The sequence below is a fragment of the Chrysochloris asiatica genome, unplaced genomic scaffold, assembly GCF_000296735.1.
Source record: "Chrysochloris asiatica unplaced genomic scaffold, ChrAsi1.0 scaffold00055, whole genome shotgun sequence".
In the NCBI taxonomy this organism is placed as follows: Eukaryota; Metazoa; Chordata; class Mammalia; order Afrosoricida; family Chrysochloridae; genus Chrysochloris; species Chrysochloris asiatica.
This window is the reverse complement of record NW_006408573.1, coordinates 12030916-12052822: the sequence shown is the minus strand read 5'-3', so window position 1 is coordinate 12052822 and position 21907 is coordinate 12030916. Positions and strand designations below refer to the sequence as shown.

Genomic DNA, 21907 nt, shown 5'->3' with positions numbered 1-21907 from the left:
TATCACAAGAGACCCGTCTGCATTTCATTGCATCAGCCCCGCCTAGTCAGATTGAATACTACTCACTGGAGATTCTACCTTCCTCCAGGCCCTTTGGATCTAGGTTCCCTCTGAAAGCTTGTAAGCCAGTCACTTCTTGCCTTGGTAGCTCCCCCGCCCCCCATTTTGGGTAGCCAATGTCCAAGTTGCCCATCTCTGTCTACCCTGTGTGTGGAGGGGGTGGGAATGATTCTTACTGTTATGACTTGTTCCCTCTTTTGAGCTACTGCTTCCCTTCCATAGGTGTAGGTCAAGTTCATCAAATTGTATGAGAATCCTTTCTTTTCCTCTTCTTTTTACTTCTGGTTGAGCTCTGATCATCCAGTCACTGAAGCCAGGATAAGTGGTTATTATCTGCAGGTGTGGGTGTTTTTATGCATATGCCCTCTCTTCTTATCAGCTGGACGCTTCACTCTCCACTCTAGTCCTCTGTGGCTATGTCACTGACTCTGGACCCAAGAATCCCCAGGTCTTGTCACACTGCTGGTCAACCAGGTCTTCACCCGGGTTCACAGAAGCCTATTGAACGTTGAAGGGCTTAGCTCACCACTTCATTGCTGTTTTTCCCTCAGTTCCCCTTATCAGTATCGAGCGTGGTCACCAATCAGAGCATGTATTCCCATTGAGTCTTAGTCTTGGAAGGGGGTTTGCACTGAGGGGACCTGACCACTTGTATTGATGTTTCCTGGGCAAGCAAGTGGCTTGTTCTTGTAGTAACAGTCGGTCTGCCTATGTTGTTTTATATTTTTCCTGTAGGTCTTTCTTTCAAGAAGTATCTTCTGTTCTTCTAGCCACTCCAGGCTGGTCTGTTTGTCCTTTCAGGTGGGAATTTCCTATCTCTGGAGATCTGGATGTGGTTCAGGCTTCCACCTATAGTCTTAAGTATTGCAGAGGATCCGCAGGAAGCCTCCTTCACTGAGCATGTTGTAGCCCCATCAAATGACTTTTTGCATTAAGCAAATCACCTGCACGAGACCTTTAAAGTGTTCAAAAGTAAAGATGTCAATGTGAGAACTATGGTGCGCCTAACACAAGCCAAGGTATTTTCCATAGCCTCATATGCATGTGAAAGTTGGATAATGAATAAGGAAGATAGTCGAGGAATTCATGCTTTTGAGTTATGGTGTTGGAGGAGAATATTCAAAGCACCATGAACTGCCAGTGTTGGAAGTACAGCCAGAATGTTCCTTGGAAGCCAGGATGACTAGACTTTATCTCTCATACTTTGGACATGTTATGAGGGACTCCTGGTAGGGTGCTGTGGGTTAATGAACTGGATTGCAAAGTCGATTTGAATCATAAAGTTGGTAGTTCAAGATCACCTGCCACTTCAAGAAATCTTATAGAGGGTTGCTGTGGGTTGAAACCTACTCAACACACTTAATAACAACAACAATCAGGAGGGACTAGTTCCTGGAGAAGGACATCATGGAGAGTCTGTGAAAAAGAGAAAGACCCCCAATAAGATGGATTGGCACAGTGGCAGCAGCAGTGGGCTCAAGATAACAAAATTATTGTGAAGTTGGCATAGGACAGGTCAGCGTCTTGTTGTGTTATGCCTAAAGTTGTTGTGAGTCGATACCAGCTTGGTGGTCCCTAACAACAACAAGCAACATGTATGAGTACACACTTTGCTAGAATTTTGCACCAGTAATGAAACTAGTTTGTACCAAACTCTTGTAAGATGACAGACTCCACAAAGGCAGTGCCACATTTATTTGGCTTCTTTTGAATCCCTGTGCTTTAACATTGTATCTGCCAACCAAGGTTGCTTTCATCAGTGTTTACAAGGAGTAACTGGTGAGTTTGAACAGCCGACATTGCAATTCATACCTACCTTGCAGTCCTGCACTTGTCCTACAGTACCACTCCAGGACTCCTCTCTGTGCCGAGTTGCATCAAAAGTAAATAGAAACAGTGATAGAACCATTTCATTAGATTGAGGTAAAGATCAAGGATTCTAAATTGGGCCTGTCATGTTGATGTGTTTTAAAATGATATTTGAGAATACTCACCAAATACAGTAAATGAATTGAGAATTTAATACATGCCACATATTCATTCATATACTCATTTCACAAACATGAACAGACCTGTTGGTAAAGGAACCCAGATGGCACAGTGGTTGAGCATTTAGCTACCAACAGTAAGGTTGATAGTTTGAACCTACCAAACAGCTCCAGGGATGGAAGATCTGTTGATCTGCTTCTGAAAAGAAGGTGTCCTAGAAAACTCTATGGGACAATTCTACTCTGTCACCTAGGGTTGCTATGAGTTGAAATAGATTTGATGGCACACTGGACTGCTAACCACAAACTCAACAGTTCAAACCCACCAGCCGCTCACTGCAGAAAAGATAGAGCTTTCTGCTCCTGTAAAGCTCGACAGCCTTGGAAACCCTATACACAGTTGCTGGGAGTCAGAATCATCTAGATGACCATGGATAATAACAGCAGACATACAGATGCTTATCAACCTATGTCAGACTGTATGGCGGGGCTGGGAATCTTCCTATTAAACCAACTCTTTGTTGTTGTTGTTATGTGCCATCAAGTCGGTTCCGACCCATAGTGACCCTGTATAGGGTTTCCGAGGGTGTAAATCTTTACGGGAGTAGAAAGCCTCATCTTTCTCCCGCGGAGCAGCTGGTAGTTTCGAACCGCTGACCTTAAGGTTCGCAGCCCGATTCGTAACCACTACGCTACCAGAGCTCCAAACCAACTCTTTTGGCATTTCTTTTTTAACTCTGTGTGTATTACGATTCAGAGAGCCATGATTTGGAGGTTTGGTTTTGTCTTTTTTTTAAACTCTCAGGGACAGTACCAGCAGCTATGGAATAAGAAAATGAGGTGAAAAAAATCTCGTTTTCCTCAGGCTTGGCTAAGCAAATGAACAGTCAGAGTGTACAGGACTCCCTGAATAGCTTATCTTTTCATTATTTATTTTATATTAGCAACTGTATTCGTCTTATATTTCTACTTAGTAAAAACCCACCTAGTCACATAAGACACACCCTAATTAGAGAGGAAATGAGAAGAGTCTAAATACCTGAGTACCACAGAAGAATTACACAGATAGTTTTAAACACTTATGAAAGGGAAGCTAATGCTGTTATCTTTTGCAGTCCCTCTGGGCTCCCCTGGTAGCTTTTCACAGTGTTTGGCCCCCCATCTGTTTTAAATTGTACTTGACTGCTCTTTAGAATGCAGGTGCTAATTAACTTCTTCACACCTTTTTGCACAGTCCTAAAAGCCCAGTCTTCTCACTTCTATGTCTTCTCAGGTGTCTCTTTGAGTTACCTACTAAAAGAGGTATATTCCCCACAGTGAGGATGTTATTATTTTTGTAATTAAAAACTTGAAATAACATATAACTTTTTAAAGGATGGAAGCACCCCTTGCTCTTCCTAACTCACACTAGACATTTCTCTCCCTGTCAGTGTTTGTCAGTAGCTTGATGTGTTTCTAAATCACCAGAGAGCTCTGTCAGAAGTAGATTCTCTGTTCCTCCTCTGAGCGTTTGAAGTCGTTCTCTGGAGTCGGACTTAAGGATTTTAAAATACACATTCCCAGGGGATGCTGGTCAAATTGGCAAATCATGTACCCAGCATGGAACCCTGGGTTGTGCAAATGCTTAGGCGCTTGTCTACTAACCAAAATATTGGCACTAAATATCAATCCCAAGACATCTCAGAAGAAAGGCGCACCCAGGAAAGTCTGAAACAAGTGGGGGGTTGTCATGAGGCAGAATCAACATGGTGGCAAATGATTTTATTGTATTTCTCAGTGTTCTGCAAAGACTACACATTACTGCTCTGTTTTCTGATGAAGTTGTGCTTTGTTTAATGGTTTTGAAATATGCCCTGCCAGTATGCTCAGATTTATTTTCAAGTAACTGTGCCTTCATTCTGCCAGTCAAATAGGAGCAGTCCAGCAGAAAGATTTAAGTACATCCATCTGCTGGTTGCTGGGATCAGGACCTAAACATTTGAGTTGTTTTTTTCACTTATTTTTCTTTGGTTATGTGTCTTATTTTGTCTGCAGTTTTTTGTTTTTTTTTAACAATTCCATTACTAATTTTCATTAGCATTTTTTTCAGAGCTATTCTAAATGCTTCTTGAATAAATATTGGATTGTTTTGTCATAATATGGTACTGAAATGTTAGCCCCTGTTTTGGGCTCATTGTTTAGAATAACTTCTAAGAGGTGGAATTACTAAATGAAGTGATTTGAGACGATGTATTGGAAAACCAAAGAGATATAAATAGTTAACATACTCAGCTGTTCACCAAAAAGTGGCGGGTTCACGCCCCTCCAGAGGTGCCTGAGAAGACACACAGTTCTTCTTTAAAATACCTGGAGTTACCATGAGTCTGAATTGACAAGAAGGAAACCGGTTATTGGTTTTATATATATTTACTTTCCTGGTGGAGCTTGTTAATATCATTACACTGCCAGTATTCCTGTAGAAAACACATCTGTAATTAAGTAGATGAATGAGTTAAACATGTGTTAAGCATCTATTTTTGTCTATTTTATTTTTAATTTAAAAATGATTTAAATGAGGCCTAAAAGAGATAATTATTTCAAGTAACTTCTTAACTACTTGGGCCAGAAACACGAGCTGTCAGATGAGCACTGGACTGGTAACCGCGGGGTCGATCGTTCAAATCCACCACTGCTCTGAGAAGCCAATACTGACTGTGTCATTATGAGTCAGAACAAATTTGATGGCACAGAGCAACAACAACAATTAAAGAAAAGGCTAATATTTGAAAATAAAGCAGGCAATTGACAGTGGATCAAAGGAAAGCAAAATAATGCTGGCAAAATTATGTGGAGCATTCTAGAATTTTATGGGATTTCCCTTTGGAACAATGGCCATGTGTGAAGTATATATATATATAGTTAAAGATCTTCCTGATTCCTAATTATTTTCTTAGGCAATCTGGAGATCTACTATCAAGTAATTTCATTTCCTGTATGAAATACTGTTTTGAACATTTTTCTCTGGAGAAATTAAAAAAAAGAAAAGAAAGGTCCAAATTCCTCTGTTTTTAGACATATCCCGGTACTCCTCATTTCACACATTTACACTCAAACATGTACAAAATACTTGCTGCCACATTTTTCTTTTTGCCCGGAGAACAGCTGTAAAGATATTAATTGTGCTTCAGTTATAAATGGATTGCCAGAAGGGACAGAGCGCGTTGTGTATCTCATCAGCATGCCCTGTCTCCTATAAATAATGAGACAGGAACTTGGTAAATTGGAAATTTGTGATAAAAACGAGATGTGATATTATGAAGTCCCCCCAGTTCCTTCTTCTGGATACATTGATTTTTTTTTAAGGCACTCTGCAAGACTGCTAAATCAATGATTGTCAATCACAAAATGTTGGCTAAAAGGGCTATGTTACTGGGGTCAACTACAAATTAGCCCATAGGGTAAACACAAAGGTAGTACAAATGTTAAGAGAAACAGAATCATAGATGTTGTAAAATATAGTTGGAAGTTCAGTTGTTGAGCAGTAGAAGCAGTATTTAAAAATCCTGTTATCTCTTAAAATTCTTAAACAAGATAATCAGGAAAAAGTGGGATAAAAGTTATTATGTATGTGAATTGAATGTTTTTGTTGTTGTTAGGTGCCATCGAATTGGTCCCCACTCATAGCGACCCTGTGCAAGACAGAACAAAACACTGCCTGATCCCACGCCAACTTCACAATCATTGCTATGCTTGAGTCCATTGCTGATACCTCTGTGCCAATCCATCTCATTGGGAGATTTTCTCTTCTTCTCCTACCCTCCGCTTTACCAAACATGATATCCTTCTCCAGGGACTGTTCTCTCTTGCTAATATGTTCGAAGTATGAGAGATGAAGTCTGGCCATCTTCCAAGGAGCATTCTGGCAATACTTCTTCCAACACAGATCTGTTTGTTCTCTTGGAAGTCCATGGTACTTTTACTATTATCTTCTAACACCATAACTCAAATGCATCAATTCTTCTACGATTTTCCTTATTTACTGTCCAACTTTCCCATGCATATGAGTTTATTGAAAACACCATGGCTTGGGTCAGGTGCACCTTAATCCTCAAGCATATCTTTGTTCTTGAACACTTTAAAGAGGTCTTGTGAAGTAAATCTCCCTAATGCAATGTATCATTTGATTTCTACACTGCTGCTTCCATGAGTGTTGATGGTGGATCCAAGCAAAATGAAGTCTTTGACAACTTCAGTCTTTTCTCCATTGATATGAATGTTTTATATTGGTCCAGTGGTGAGGATTTTTGTTTTCTTTACATTGAGGTGCAACCCATACGGAAGGCTGTGGTCTTTGATCTTTACCAGTAAGTATTTTAAGTCCTCTTCATTTCCAGGAAGTAAATTGTATCATATGCATATCGCAAGTTTTAAATGAGTCTTACTCCAACCCTGATGTCATATTTTCTTCATATATAATCCAGCTTCTCAGATTATTTGCTCATCATACACATTGAATAAGTATGGAGAAAGAATACAACCTTTCTTTCTGGCTTACATCTTTCTTGATTTTAAATCATTCAGTTTCCCTTGTTCTGTCAAAGCAACTGTCTCTTGGTCTGTGTACAGGGTCCTCATGAACACAATTAAGTGTTCCGGAATACTGATTCTCCTCAGTGGTGTCCATAGCTTGTCATGATTCACACATTAAAAAACATTTGCATAGTCAATAAAACACAGGTAAGCATCTTTCTGGTATTCGCTGCTTTCAGCCAAGTTCCATCTGACATCAGCAGTAATATCCCTTGGCCCACGGCCTCTTCTGAATCCAGCTTGTACCTCTGGAAGTTCCCTGTCAATGTATGCTTGCAGCCGTTTCTGTCTTACCTTTAGTAAAACTTTACTTGCAACTGAGTGGGGCACTTTATTTTATCAGTATATATATATATATACTGTTTTATATATATATATAAAACAAAGTCAAGCTTTTCTTTGATGTTTCCCCCAATTCTCAGAGTGACTTTCAACTTTGCTTAGCTTTGATTTTATCTTCCTAAGCATAGAGTCCTTGTGAGGCACTGTAGGATAAGTACTGGAATGGCAAACCAGAAGGTGGGCCATTCAAACCCACCAGCCATTCCTTGGAAACCCTATCCAGGGTTGCTATGATTTGGAACTGACTTGATGACAGTTACCAACAAGAAGCACATATCAAAGCGAGTATTTCCCGGGAGACCATCACAATGAAAATGCAAGGACATATATGGTGCTATAGGATAAGCACTGCACTGCTAACCACAAGGTCAGTGGTTCAAAGCTACCAGCTGCTCCTCGGAAACACAATACATGGTCGCTATGAGTCAATTGTTATTGTACAACCCTTACTAGCAACAATAAGAAAGTGCTGCTTTGTTCAAATGTTTGTACAAGTTTATTTATACCTATGAGTTTTTTCCCTAATAAAATGTGATTTTGGAAAGTCTTATTTCAATATGAATAAAATTAGGGGATTGGGACTGGGGTATGGAATCACTTAAATACATATGGACTCACACATGAACCCAAGAATAAATATGAGGGGGCTTCAAAAACTTCATGGAGAATTTCTATCTTAGTTTTTTTTCTAATTTTTATTTTCCACCAACTTTTAAAGTCCCTTCACTATAGGGTTAATTTAGTCTAGAAAGGAAGCCAGTATTCTGAAGTGGAAGACTGCTTTTGAATTTGAGCTATTAGCCATCCATTGCTTGGTAAGATTTCATTCATACCTCCTCAACATACCCTCCACTCTTCCCAGAAAGAAGGGTTTGGAGTCAGTCTCTCATAAAGCCAACACTCCTTGAATGGACCTATTTATACCTTAAGTGACAATATCTCTTTCCAAGCATTTCCCCTTGTGAGACTGCAAGCGCCCAAGTTTTAGTAAGGGCCCATGTTCATTTGGATATCCAAGGGCTATACATAGTTTAATGGCACATATCAAGAAAGAAAACAGTCAAAACAAAGAAAAACTAAAAAAGGTGAAGTGATGAAATATTAATTCTGTTTTCCTGCTAACATTTAGTAAAACTACTTGAAGGTACAGGCCATTTCAGATTCACCCATACATCTTCAGGGCTAAAAGCATAATCACTCAGTCCCTCTGCCCCTTCACTCTACTCTTCCCATCTTTCCTATTTGAAATGCATTCATGGTGTTGCCTGATCATTAATCATTTTTTGGTAAATCCAAAGCCTAGTCTTTTAGAAAATATTTTGTTTTTGCCAAGATTTTGATCAAGGCAAGTAGTTTTTAATGCATGTTTTCCAATTTTCTCAAGGCATGCAGGTGCCATTTAATAAACTGTTTTTTCTTCTCTGCTGTACTCTGCCTGTTTAGCATGACTACATTGAATTTCTTCCTGTGCAACTACAAACTTCCTGTCCCTCATGTTTTCAGACAACAGGAGGCAAATAAAGCAGGATCTTACCTGAGTACACACACATCCTTGAGTGAACTGAGAGCACTCTTGTTAGGTGCTGCCGAGTCGGTTCTGACTAACAGAGACCCTCTGCTCAACAGAATGAAACACAGCCCGGTTCTGTACCATCCTCACAGTTGTTGGCGTTTGAGCCCTTTGCTTTTGCCACTGTGTCAGTCCATCTTGTCAGGGCTCTTTCTCTTGTTTTGTCCCTCCCCGCCCCCCTCATTTTATCAAGCATGATGTCCTTCTCCAGGCACTGGTCCCTCCTGATAACATGTGTGAAGTATAAAAGATGAAGTCTCACCATCTGGCTTCTAAGGAGCATTTTGGGTGGACTTTGCCCCACATACATTAGTTTGGTTTTCTATCAGTCCGTGGTACTTGTAATATTCTTCTGCAGTCCATAATTCAAATACATCGATTCTTCTTTGGTCTTCCTTCTTCATTGTTTTACATGCATATGAGACAGTAGGATCAGTACTGGACTACAAACCACAAGATAGACAGTTCAAACTCACCATCTGCTCCTTGGAAACCTTATGCAGGGTCGCTACAAATAAAAACTGATTTGGCAGCTTTTGACAACAGCAGCATGAAGCAACTGAAAATATCATTACTTGATAGCACAAGAGGGGCCAAGTTTGGGGTTAGGAATCAACTTTGATCAACTTAGTTTCAAATTTAATAATCATTTATCTTTGTTAAGGCTAGGTTTCTGATAAAAACCCTTGCCTTACTGAGTATTTGTAAGGATTTGAAATGTGTGATGTTCTTTGCTGTATTGTTAGATTTTAGACAAAGGAATACTCTTGATTGTTCCCCTCCCCCCCTAAGTTTTTATTGTGAATTGAGTTGTAGTTTACATTCATCGTTTCATTGCAATGACTACAGTCCCCTCCATGTGTCATCATTCAACAGTATTTGCTTCTATTCCTTCTATTTTTTTTTTTTTTTTTGGATGTACACAAAAACAGTCAGGAATATACAATCATTTAAACAATCAAAGGGCACATTCTGTAAGCCTGCCTCCTGGCTACCAGCACACAGCCTTTCTTTTCCCATGAGTATAGAGAGTCCTCAGCTGCTCTCTCTATCTATGTCATCATCTATGTCTTCATATCTGGTGTTGCTGCTTCTCTGGATAGAGTCCCACATTTCGCTTGTGCTCTTCTCCCTTGATGGTCCCAGGGTCCTCTGTTCTTGGACTGTACAACTAATTACTCCCTCCTTTTTGTTACAAAACTACCTTTACAGTTGTGACATTCACAATTAGTCACGGTAACAATTACTCACTATTGAATCATAAGACTTTTATCTCCATCTCTTTTTACCAGACCCATCCAGACAAGATGAAAACTATTCAGTGGGGGTTCTGCCTTCTCCTGCACACTCTGAAACTAAACTCTCTCTTGGAAACTTGTAAACCAGTCACTTCATGACTTTCTAGCCCCCCAATTTTAGATAGCCAGTGTCAAGTTGATCATCCCTACCATCCCTGTGTCCCATGGGAGAAAGAAGATACTTTCTGCTCCCATAAGGATTTACAGCCTGCAGGGTTACTATGAGTTCAAACTGACTCCACAGCACACCACCACCATCCCTGTATCAAATGCAAGTTGAAATAATGGCCAGGTGATTTCTCTCTAGATCTTAAAGATTTAAAGTCCATGTGTTGTTGTTACGTGCCAGTTCTCACTCATCTTGATTCCGTACGGGGTTTCTTAGGAGTGGCTGGTGGGCTTGAACAGCCAGCCTTGCAGTTAACAGTTCCATTGCTTACCCTACAGCAGCATACTAGAACTCAATACATTCTGTGTTGTTGTTGTTGTTAAGTGCCTTTGAGTCAGTTCCCACTCGTAGCGACCCTGTTTAGGGTTTCTGAAACTTTTAAAATCTTTGTAGAAGCAGAAAGCCTCATCTTTCTTCCACGGAGTGGCTGGTGGGCTCAAGCCGTAACCTTGTGGTTTGAAGTCCAGGGCTTGTCATATACATGCCTCTATTCTGACATCTCTGTTGCTCCAGGAGAATAGAGACCAATTGCTGTGTCTTTGTTGAACTATTTGAAAGCTTTTAAGAACTCAGCTTACCAATAATAATAATTGTTGTTGTTGTTAAGTGCCATCGAGTCGGTTCCGACCCATAGCGACCCTGTACAGGGTTTCCGAGGGTGTAAATCTTTACGGGAGTAGAAAGCCTCATCTTTCTCCCGCGGAGCGGCTGGTAGTTTCGAACCGCTGACCTTAAGGCTCGCAGCCCGATTCGTAACCACTACGCTACCAGAGCTCCTAATAATAATAATAATAATAATAATAATAATAATAATAATACAAGGTAGAACAGAATCACTAAACACGTTGTTAGGCCATTTACCTAGTAAGTCCCATGAAACTATGATCTTAAATCTCCAAAGTCTAGATGATTTTCATGGTTGTAATCTTTATGGGGAGTCCCGGTGTGGTGTTGCGGGAAAATATGCTGGACCACAAGATTAGTTTGAACCTCCAAGTCGGTGGTTCGGATCCACCTTGGAAACCCTAGATAGCATTCCTGTGGATTGTAACTGAGTTGACTGCACTTAACAACAACAGCAACGTTTGTGTGGCAATTCCACAGCTCTTTCTACTATGGAACTGCTGTGCAGGTTCCAACCTTTTGGTTAGTAGTCAAGCATTTAACCACTGAGCCACCAAGAATCTTGTAAGAATGTCTGGATTATTTATTTTCATTGACCACAGCAAAATCCAGTTGGATTTGCTCTTAACAGAGAAAGTTCCATCTGACTTCCAGCTCTCCTAGTAGGGAAGAGGAGTTGAGCCTCCCGTCTGCCACGTCTGACCATTGCCACTGTTTTTTACAGTTACGTGGTGAGGTCACTGGTGGCGTTTAGTATTTCCCAGACTCCCATGGAGTCTACCCTTGTAGTCACTCCTTGCATAATAAGTTTGACTCAATTCCCAGTTTTCAGACCTGGATCCTTTCCCCTCATAGACATGACTGTAGGCATTCCTGATGTAAGATTGTGAAACCTGGCCAGATGCCAGCCTGTCACCGAGGAAACCTGCTGTCTTTGCCATTCCACCTAGTCCCTGAAAATCACTCTGGATAATGATACTTCCCACCTCCCAAGCCCCCACAGCAAAGCCTTCAGACCTTCAATTCTTCTGCATAAAGTTTTCATGAGTTTCAACAAGAGTTGATAACACACTAGTTTGAGTTTGTTGTTATTAGGTGCCATTGAGTAGATATCAATGCATAGTGACCCTATGCACAACAGAACAAAACACTGCCCAGTCCTGCACCGACCTTCCCATTATTGCTACGTTTGTGTTTAGAGCCATACATAAAACTAGGCTCGTGTTTAGGAAAGCAAGATACTTGCTATCCTCTAAAAAAGTAGTGTGTGTGTGTGTGTAAATCCCTATTGCATCTTTTCTAATAGACCTAAAACATGAAACTAAAACAGAATCATAGCAAGAATACATAATGTTCAAAACAATGAAACAACGTGCTACATTGGTATCTGAATAGGTTTTTCTATAGAAAATGTCTTTTCATGCATTCATTTAGCAATTACTTATAAGCAACTCACTTTCTGAGATGCTATTAATCTATTACCATTGATTTGATTTTGACTTACAGTGATCCTATAGGACACTGTAGAACTAACTGTCCCATAGGATTTACAAGGCTGTAATCTTTGGAGAAGCAAAATGCCTCAACGCTCTCCTTCCTGCCAGTCTTTCATCTATCAGACAAGCATTTAAACATTCTATTGCCAGGGCTCATTTAGATGCTGCAGAGGAAACTAACAATATTAGGTCCTGCTCTCTGCACTTGTTGTCAACTGCTGTCGAGTCGATTCTGAATCACAGAGGCCCTGCCCAGGGTTTCTGGCTGGTGAGTTTGAACCTTCAACCTTGTGGTTTAAACTGACCTTGCAGTCCAGTGCATATACTACAGCGCCACACCAGGACTCCATTCTCTGTGATTTAATATGTAAAATTCATGAAAAGTCTGGTTTAATATACTGATTAAGAGAGAAGATTTAGTCCAGATTTGATCCCTTCTTATTTACTTGGACATGATCATCGAGTTTTGGTGTGGCGCTGTAGGATAAGCACTGGACCACAGTGGTTCAAACCCACCAGTCTCAGAAAACCCTATATAGGATTGCTAATGAGTCGGAACCTATTGTATGGCACTTAATAACAACAATCTTAAATAGATGATCATAGATGCTGCAAATGTTCATTGAATAAATATTTTATATAGGTTTATTTCTAGTTCTTGTGTAAGTAAGTACATGTCGAGCATGCATATGATGTGAAAATCTGGCAATGGTAGTTTTGAACTGCTGATCTCGGGAGAAAGATGAGGCTTTCTGCTCTCTTAAAGATTTACAGCCTTGGAAACCCTGTACATGGTCACTATGAGTCTGAACCGATTCCATGACACATGACAACAACAACAACTGTTCTCCTAGTGTAGCACTGTAGGATAAGCACTGGGCTGCTAACCACAAGGTGGCGGTTCAAACCCATCAGTTGCTCCTTGGAAACCTTTTTCAGGGTGGTTATGAGTCAGAACCAACTGGATGGCACTTAACAACAACAACATTGTTTTCAAGAAGCTTTCATTCTCCATTGAGTACTCTGTATGCACTGTAAAGAATGTTGCAGATTACCCAGAGACTGTCAGCAGAAGAGGAAGTGACTTCACTAAGGAATCAGCTAAATCTTGCATCTGGGTTAGGGTGAGTGAGGCCGATAATGTTGGGGACATCATAGGAATGGGGTCCAGAAAATCATTGAAAAAATTAGAGAGCTCAGTGTGATTGGTGAATAAGGGCTGCTTAAATCGCTTTGTGACTTCCCATTTTCTTAAATTTCTAACCGATTAATCCAATTCCCGAGAGCTCTTAGTGATTGTAATGCATGTATGAACTTTGACCTGAGATTTTCTTCTGTTCTTTAAATCCAATATCTGTTCTCTTGGTTTAGTTCCTATTCCAATGCCACCTCATCCCAGAAGCTTGGCTTTAGCTGTTTCACTTCCCTGCTTGTGTTCTTCAGGACTGCTACATGGATTTCCCTGACAACAGTTAATCACATCGTTTGGTAGCTGATTGCTTAATTTTCTACTGCCTTACATGTCTTCTGCCCATGAAAGCAAGTCTTCTTACTGCACAGTTCCTTAGGTAACTAAAAGAAACTTTGACATAGAGTAGGGACTCACTGAGATACCAAAATAGTGGAAGGTCCAAATAGGAGACAAGGTCAACTTACCTGTTTTAGCTATACCACAGATGGCCATAAGTATAAGATGGATTTTTTGGGTGATTCAGTAAATACTTTCTTACTTGAATCTCCTGGAAACCACAACTATGCAACGATTGCACAGGGAACCAGTTTCATCTAGAAGTTTCACTTCCCCAAACTCCATCCCTCAGTGACATTTCCTTTGCCAGGTTAGAAATGTGATAGGAGAGTTACTCATTTTTCCTTTCACAGTTAGAAAGAGAAGACTCATCACAACCACACTACGGTTATTTTTGAAAGTTCTGACTTTTATCTGGAGAATGAGAGTTGTTGTTAGGAGCCATCAAGTCAGTTTTAATTCGTAGCTTCTCTAATGTCCTGTACTGCAAAGTCTGTTTGAACTGCAAGATTGGTGGTGCAAGCTCACCAGTTGCTTCTCAGAAACACTCCATTGGGTCGTTATGGGTTGGAACCAGCTCTATGGCATTTAGCAACACCAAGAGTATACAACATAATGAAACGCTGAGCACCTGTACCATCCTTTCAATCAATCTTGTCTTTGAGTCCATTGTTGCTGCCATTGTGTCAGTCCATCTTGTCCGGCATCTTCCGGGGTGTGGCACAATCCTTCACCCAATTGTGTTTTGGCATATCTGAATTGCCAGTATCACTGCTCTTGAACTTTGGGACTGTTACTAAGTAAAATAAGGGTTGCTTGAATACAAGCACTGTTGTTGTTAGGTGCCATCGAGTTGGCACTGACTCATAGCGACCCTAGCACAACAGAAAGAAACACTGTGGTCCCACACCAACCTCACAATCATTGCTAAGCCTGAGCCCATTGCTGCCACCATTATGCTAATCCATCTCATTGGGGGTCTTCCTCTTTTTCTCCAACGCTCCACTTTACCAAACATGAGATCCTTCTCCATGGACTGGTCCCAGGTTGGCCCAGGACTGGGCAGTGTTTCATTTTGTTTTGCATAGGGTCGCTATGAGTTGGTACCAACTTGGTGGGACCTAACAACAACATTACATTTAACGGCCTTTTATAAGAAAACAAAGGAAAAATGGCCGGTGTTATCAGCCTAAAGCTATAGCATGTGAAAACTTTACCAAAGTAAACATCAGCTGCCATGAAGAACCAGCACAGTGGATTCCCAGCAGAATCACACTCTACATCTAACGTGGTACCTGACACCTACTACACATAATACAGGTAGTCATTGCATGAGTGATGGAATGAGTTATTATAATGAAATTGAATGAAGTTCCAACCAAGGTCAACTCTTCCACGTAGTAGAAGGCACCTTCCATGCCACTAGTAGCATGCGTTAGCAAGGTCAGACTGCAAATAGCTGCCGTTCTGGAGCATAAACGATGCTAGTTTAGTTCTCAAGCATTTATAGGATTCCATTCTAGAGGTAACACATTAGCGAAGCCTTCACTGTTGTGAAGAGGCAGCCTCTGAAAAGACTGTATACACTTTTTCTTTTGTATTAGGGAGAAAGAAGACATCCTGATTCTGAAAGGTTAATTTATGCACACAGAACTGTACTACAGGCAACTTGTTAGTTTTCACAACCAGGCCTCTAATTGTCCTCATCCCCTGGTACAGAAGCAGTGCAGGCCACCATACCATCCTGGTGTTGTGTGTGAGTGATGCGGAAAGTACTTTTGTCCCGTGCATAGTAAACATTGCTGAGATTTCACAGTTGTACATTTTCATACAATATTTCCTATTTCTCTCATCCGCCGCACATTACAGATGTTCACTGGAATGATGCATGGGTGAATAGAAGACATCTGTGTTCTCGAGTGCGTTTTCTGAAGTGCTTAATTGTTTCAGAAAGTTTCAGGCGCTCATTTAAGAAACACAGTGTTAAGTGTGTGTGGATGTTTCATTCAGTTACCAAACTGTTTATACCTCTAAATGTTCCAGAATAAAATATGGAAACAGAATTTTATTTCCCCAGTTTATGTCCCATATCGTGGAGCCTGAGAAATGACAGGATACGTTTTCGTGCTGTCCATCCGCCTGCCTGCAGTTAAGAATCTGCCCGTGTTACCACAATAAATTCAATTTGGAGCATGTAGAATTTGGCAGCAGCATTTCAGTACAGGCTGAGAGTTGGCACAAGAGAAGAACACCCAGTGAGAGACGGTTAGGCCTTTGCAAAAGAAGATAGAGAGGGGGACTGGCTGCTTAGGATTCCATTGTGTGGTATCATGTGTCCTAAAAGAGAGGTGTTTGAACTGCAATGGCGATTTCATGCTGCCTCTGCCTTCTATTCAGCTTTTGTAAATGGCAAGATTGATCACCAACAAAAGAGAAGGGTTTCATGTATTATCAGCCTGACATAACTTTCCTAGTTAACCAACAGCAGTACAGATGAGTAGTTTCTGGAAGGAACTGGCATCTTGTCCTTATGTTTACAGTGAACCGGACAGGCAGTACAACTCACTATTTATTTATCTGTGCACAGGATTTTTTAAAAAAGCCCTAATTTTTACTGATTCATGTTTAATCCTCCTCTTCCTGCAAAGACCCCCTAAGGCATCCCTTGGAGGTTTGCTATTTGGCATGTGTCTTCTATAATTAAATAGCACAACTGAAAAATACTGGTAGGATTTAGGCCATCTTTCCCACGAGGGAAATTTACTGGAGGCCCTAGAGGAGGTATGAATGTTGACGACTATAGTATTAGGTAGAGAAGAGGATTAAGGAGGAAAATTCATTGACTGCCAGTACTCAGTTTTTAGTTTTCTCCTTAAGTATATGGAGTCTCTCCTCTCTTATAACTGGGGAGGAGGTAGTGATTATGGTGGAGGTGGTGTTGTTGCTAGTGGTGGTGGGAATAATGGTGGTGAGAACCCACCAACAAAAGCCAACAAGCAAGAAGCCTCATGCATACTCACAACCCAGAGTGTCGTTCCATAAAACTACAAAAATAATGAATACAGCACAACACACTTTAAGCCTCCAGACCCCCATGCTTTAGCTTTGGTGGTGGTGGTGGTGGTGGTGGTAATGTGCCGTGGAGTTGGTTCTGACTCATAGCCACCCTGCATAGGGTTTCCACGGCTGGAAATCTCTACGGGAGCAGAAAGCCTCATCTTTCTCCCACAGAATGGCTGGTAGTTTTCAGCTGCTGACCTTAAGGTTAACCACCCAACTTGTAACCACTACACTACCAGAGCTCCTTTCATTGTTTCTAGTAAGCGATAATTTAAACGTCAACAAGTTATGCAGGTCTTAGGAAATTATTGTTCTGCCATTCAACAACAGCCAAAAAAGGTTGCCTTGGCAACGTTTGTGCCCCATTCATCACCTATCACACTGCAGCAGTAATACTAGGGGAACTAATAAGGAGGATGATGAGGGAAATTGCCTTGAGGGTTTAGTTTTATTAAAATAATGAAGTCAGTTGCATCTTGGCTATGATTGGTTAGGTCTGTGGTCTTTGCCTTGTGTGAATGTTTTAAGGGAGACATTTGCAGATGATAATGTCAGACACTCTGCACATTCTGCAGACAGAACTTACATTAGGGCATAAAGAAGGTCAGCTCAAAAGTTTGAAGATGATACGGGGAGGCCAGGAATGTGTGTCTTTCTAAATTAGAACTATGTCTTTATTTTTTCTACCAGCTCTGGAATGCGTATTTATTCTCTGTAAATGGATTGCAAATGACTCTTTGCAAGTGGGGTCTATGTTCTTCTCATCATGAGAGCTTTAGCTTTTCCAGTGTGCACATTGTCACGCTGCACCAAACCTTTGTTTTCCACTCAGGGTGTCAGCACCAGCATTTTTCTTTCTGAATAATGTGCAGAATTGGTGTGCTGACTTGCTCATAAAAAAGTATAGCCTAGCTAACAGAGCTGCACTACCCAAACCCCAACGTCTTCTTTTCCCGAAAGCCTTTCATCTTAGTTTGTCAGCAAACTGGAACCTCTAACCTGACAGTGTAAAATCCTTTATGGTTAATTTCGCTTGTAGTGTGTGCTGTCGTTATTAGGTGGGGGGGTGAGGGTGGGAGCTGAGGGGGAGAGGTAGGCCCTGCTGCTAATGGGAGTAAACTTTCAGGTGTGGCAAGAAGCAGATAGAACTGGGAGACCTCTGTTTATTAAAATCCAAGCAGCACATTGGCAAATTTCACTTAGCCAGGAAATGAAATGCAAAAAAGTGGATTTATTCAGAGCAGATTTCACCTTGGAGCTGACGTGTTCGTACTTGACTTGGTCCTAGCAGGCTCAATTGTGGTGACAGGGATCATTTTTGTTGACAACAGCTGAAAATACAACAGCTATATTATTATAATTAGAATCAGCATCAAGTTGTATCATAATAGGGGCTTTCTTGGAGAAATGGCACAGTGTCAAATTTATAGTCACTAGCTAAATGAGTCTCTTGTATCCGCGACAAAGAGACAAAAACAGTTCCAAATGAAAACACAAACAGAGAATCCTGGTTGTTATATTTCCTGGGTATTACTCAGGGCCCTATTTATCACACACCAACACTTGCCGCTTTGAAGAAACATTATCCTGCCAGGTTTTCACTTTTCAATTTGCCTCCGTGGTCTGCATTCTGCATGCATCTACATGGAGAAGCCTATAACCGCAGCTTGACTGGAAATCTTTTCTGCTGCAAGATTAACCTCAGAGCATCCATTTTTCCCTCTATGGGTAATCACTTGATAAATGCATTCCACAAAACCTCCACACACATCTCTTCCAATGTACAGGTGCATCAACAGTCTTGAATCACTATTAGGAGAAATATCATCCTTGACAGAAAGTAGTGTTGCCTTTTCATTTCCCGATGTCTGCAGTTGAAGGATGTGGATTTCCTGGGAAGCCAGACACTGGGCTGAAATATCCTGGATTAGGATGTGGGTACCGGCTTGTCTTAAGCCTATTGCAGTCCCCAGCCCAGTGGTTCATCTTGGCAGCCCTGTGAGAGCTGTATGGATCTGGGTGACAGGGTGCTCATTCTGCTACCATCCATTTAAATAATATTGAGGAATTTGTATAAATCCTGTGTCCCCCACCCACATCCCATGCCTGGCTCTGTGCTTACTAAGTCAAAAGGTGTTTTACTTTTGGACCTAGAAGAATTTGTTTAAAATAATTAATCTTATGTGTTGCTGTTATTGAGAACATACACAGAAGAACATGTAACAATTGAACAATGTCCACATGTACAGTTGAGTGCTGTTGATGATATTCTCCCTCCTCTCTTTCTGAACTGTTCTCCCCATTAACATACACTCACTGCCCCCTAACTATCCAATCTTCTTTTTTGGGTTACTGGTGCCAATTTTAATACCACAAAGGAAACCAAGATGAAGTGAACTAGATGGGAGAATGTAAGATTGTGTGTGTGCGCGTGAATTTTCTATTGGTCAATTTGTAAAGGAAATAATCCTACAAAGGAAATCATTTGGGATTGTCTTGTCCTTTCCTTTAAACGATGAAATACACTACTATTAAAGGCATTGCACAAAAGTACACCCAATTATAAATTACAAAAACTGGTCAGGTGGTATACCCCCAGCCAGTTTTTACTCACAGTGACCCTGTGTATAGTTTCCGAGGCAGAAAATCTTTAAGGGAGCAGAAAGCCTCTTTTTTCTCCTGTGGAGCAGCTGGTGCATTCAAACTGCTGACCTTGCAGTTAGCAGCCCAACCTGTAAGCCACTATGCTGCCAGGTCTCCTTAAATGACAACATCTCCTACTGCTTAAAAACAGGAGACTTTCATCAGTCACTGATGTACACATATCATATACATGTGATATTATTATCAGATGTGTCAATAACTCTTATGTACTCTTTGCATTAATATTATATTTAGTTATCTAAGCTTATATTTAAAGTGTTGAAGAGCAAAGATGTCAGCTTGAAGACTAAGGTGCACCTGACCCAAGCCATGGTATTTTCAATAACCTCATATGCATGCGAAAGCTGGACAGTGAATAAGGAGGACTGTAGAAGAATTGATGCTTTTGAGTTATGGTGTTGGAGGCGGATATTGAAAGTGCCATGGGATGCCAAAAGAACCAACAGATCCGTGCTAGAAGAACTGCAGCCAGAGTGTTCCCTGGAAGCCAGGATGGTCAAACTTCGTCTCTCATACTTTGGACATATTGTCAGGAGGGACCAGTCACTGTAGAAGGATATCATGTTTGGTAAGGTGGAGGGTCAGAAAAAAAGAGGAAGACCCCCAATGAGATGAATTGGCCAAGTGGCAGCATCGATGGACTAAAGTGTGGAAGCAATAGTGAGGTTGGTCCAGCATCGGGCAGTGTTTTGTTCTGCTGTGCATAAGGTCGTTATGAGTCAGCACTGACTCAAGGGCACCTAACAACAAAAAAGCTTATAAAGGTGTCCTGGTGTGGTGCTATGAGCTAATGCATCCTACTGCAGAGTCGTTTGAACTGCAAGGTCCGTGGTTCAAGCTCACCAGCTGCTCCTTGGAAACCCTATACAGGGTTGCTATGGGTCAGAATCGACTCAATGGCACTTAACAACAACAACAACAAGCTTATAAAGGAGCTCTGATAGTGTACTAGTTACAATTCAAGCTGCTAACCTCAAGGTGAGCAGTTCGAAACTACCAGCTATTCCATGTGAGAAAGATGAGGCTTTCTGCTCCTGTAAAGATTTCACAGCCTTGGAAACCCTCTGCAGGGTTGCTATGGGTCAGAAGCGACTCCACGCCACACTACTACCATCACCGAGCTTATAATGGAACAATTCATATTGCCTCTCGTTTTACAGATTAGGGAATTCTAAAGCTTAATAAAGTTTTCTTCTTTCCCAAGAACACAGGACTAGTTAAAATTCTATAGCCAATGATTGATCTGTGATGGGTTATACAGGTGGACCCCTCTTTCCTTGATGTCTATCCCATCTCTAGGTCTTCCAGTGAGGTCCACAGAAGCCTTTGCTGTGACTACATCATATCCCAAATTCTCCTTTTGCCCCATCTGGTCCATTTTTTTTCACCAGCGATATGGATGGAAGAGCAATCTCTAATACAAATTCCTCATGAGATAGACCTCTCTCTGAGAGACAAATTCCCAGGAAGTAGATCTATGAAAGTTACCTTCAGTCTTCATTGTTTCATTGGACAGTTCATTCATGTCTCCATCCATTCAATTAACAAATAATTATGCAGTCAGCAGGACGTCCTGCATACTTCCTGAATGGGAAATAACATTGACCCCTTTGACATCGATCTGCCTTTATGGAACTTAATTTTTGCTGCCACACCAGTATCTCTCCAGTCTCGCAAATTCTCAAAATTTCCCATGTCTTCCCCTCCTACGTAGGTTTTATATTTGTTTCTCTTTTGCTTAGACTTTTTCCTCTTCTTCCCCTGGTTAAGCGCTACCTCTCTTTAATAACTGTAGTCAAATGAAACCTGTCCCTGAGCATGCTGCATGGGCTGGATTGAGTGAGAAATCCGTGATGGGTGTTACTGCATTCAGCTGCTTTTCTGTGGAGCCCTGCATGTTCCGTCCCCCAGCCCTCCTCACCTTCACCACAAGCTTCGTGAGAGCCTAAACTTTATCGTAATGCATTTACCTCAGACTAGGCAAACTGTATATGTTCAGGTTTTGAATGAAGGAGTGAATGAATAATAAATTCATCTGGGGGTAAAAAAAAAGTGGTTTTCATTCTATTTATCCAACATGCTGATTAATTGGAAAATCTAATCAAATTTTATATCTTTATGAATTAAATAGGGTGGGACAAAAAGGTATTATTTTACTGTCTCTGTGCTGCTTGTTCATCAGATACATTTTCCAGGTACATTCATCTGTGCTATTGCAAAACTGAAACGCTACATGTTATGTTATGTTATTAACCTTACCTTTCATATTCCTTTGTTAAGTTGCTTCTGAATGTTCTGGAAGCTTATATGAATCTAATGCATAATCTTAAAGTGAAAACTGCAAAGGGTATTAAATAGTAAAGATACTTAAGGACTCTTTTTATATAGTACTACAGCTTAGCAGAATCCTTTTCTGTAAAAGACTTGGATTTTGTTGAAGTTATGAGAGTGATTTATCTCCATATTTTGAAAGAGATTTCTTTGCCTCCTTTTTTCCATGCATGGATTTATGTATGATGTGCTCGGCAAAATTTAGTTC

At 40.8% G+C, this 21907-nt stretch overlaps 1 protein-coding gene across 1 annotated transcript in view; it reads left to right on the top strand.

The window, feature by feature from the left end:
• The window catches only part of CDH8 (cadherin 8, type 2), a 534958-nt gene that overhangs the window by 235966 nt on the left and 277085 nt on the right, over window positions 1–21907 (top strand). The window lies entirely within an intron of this gene.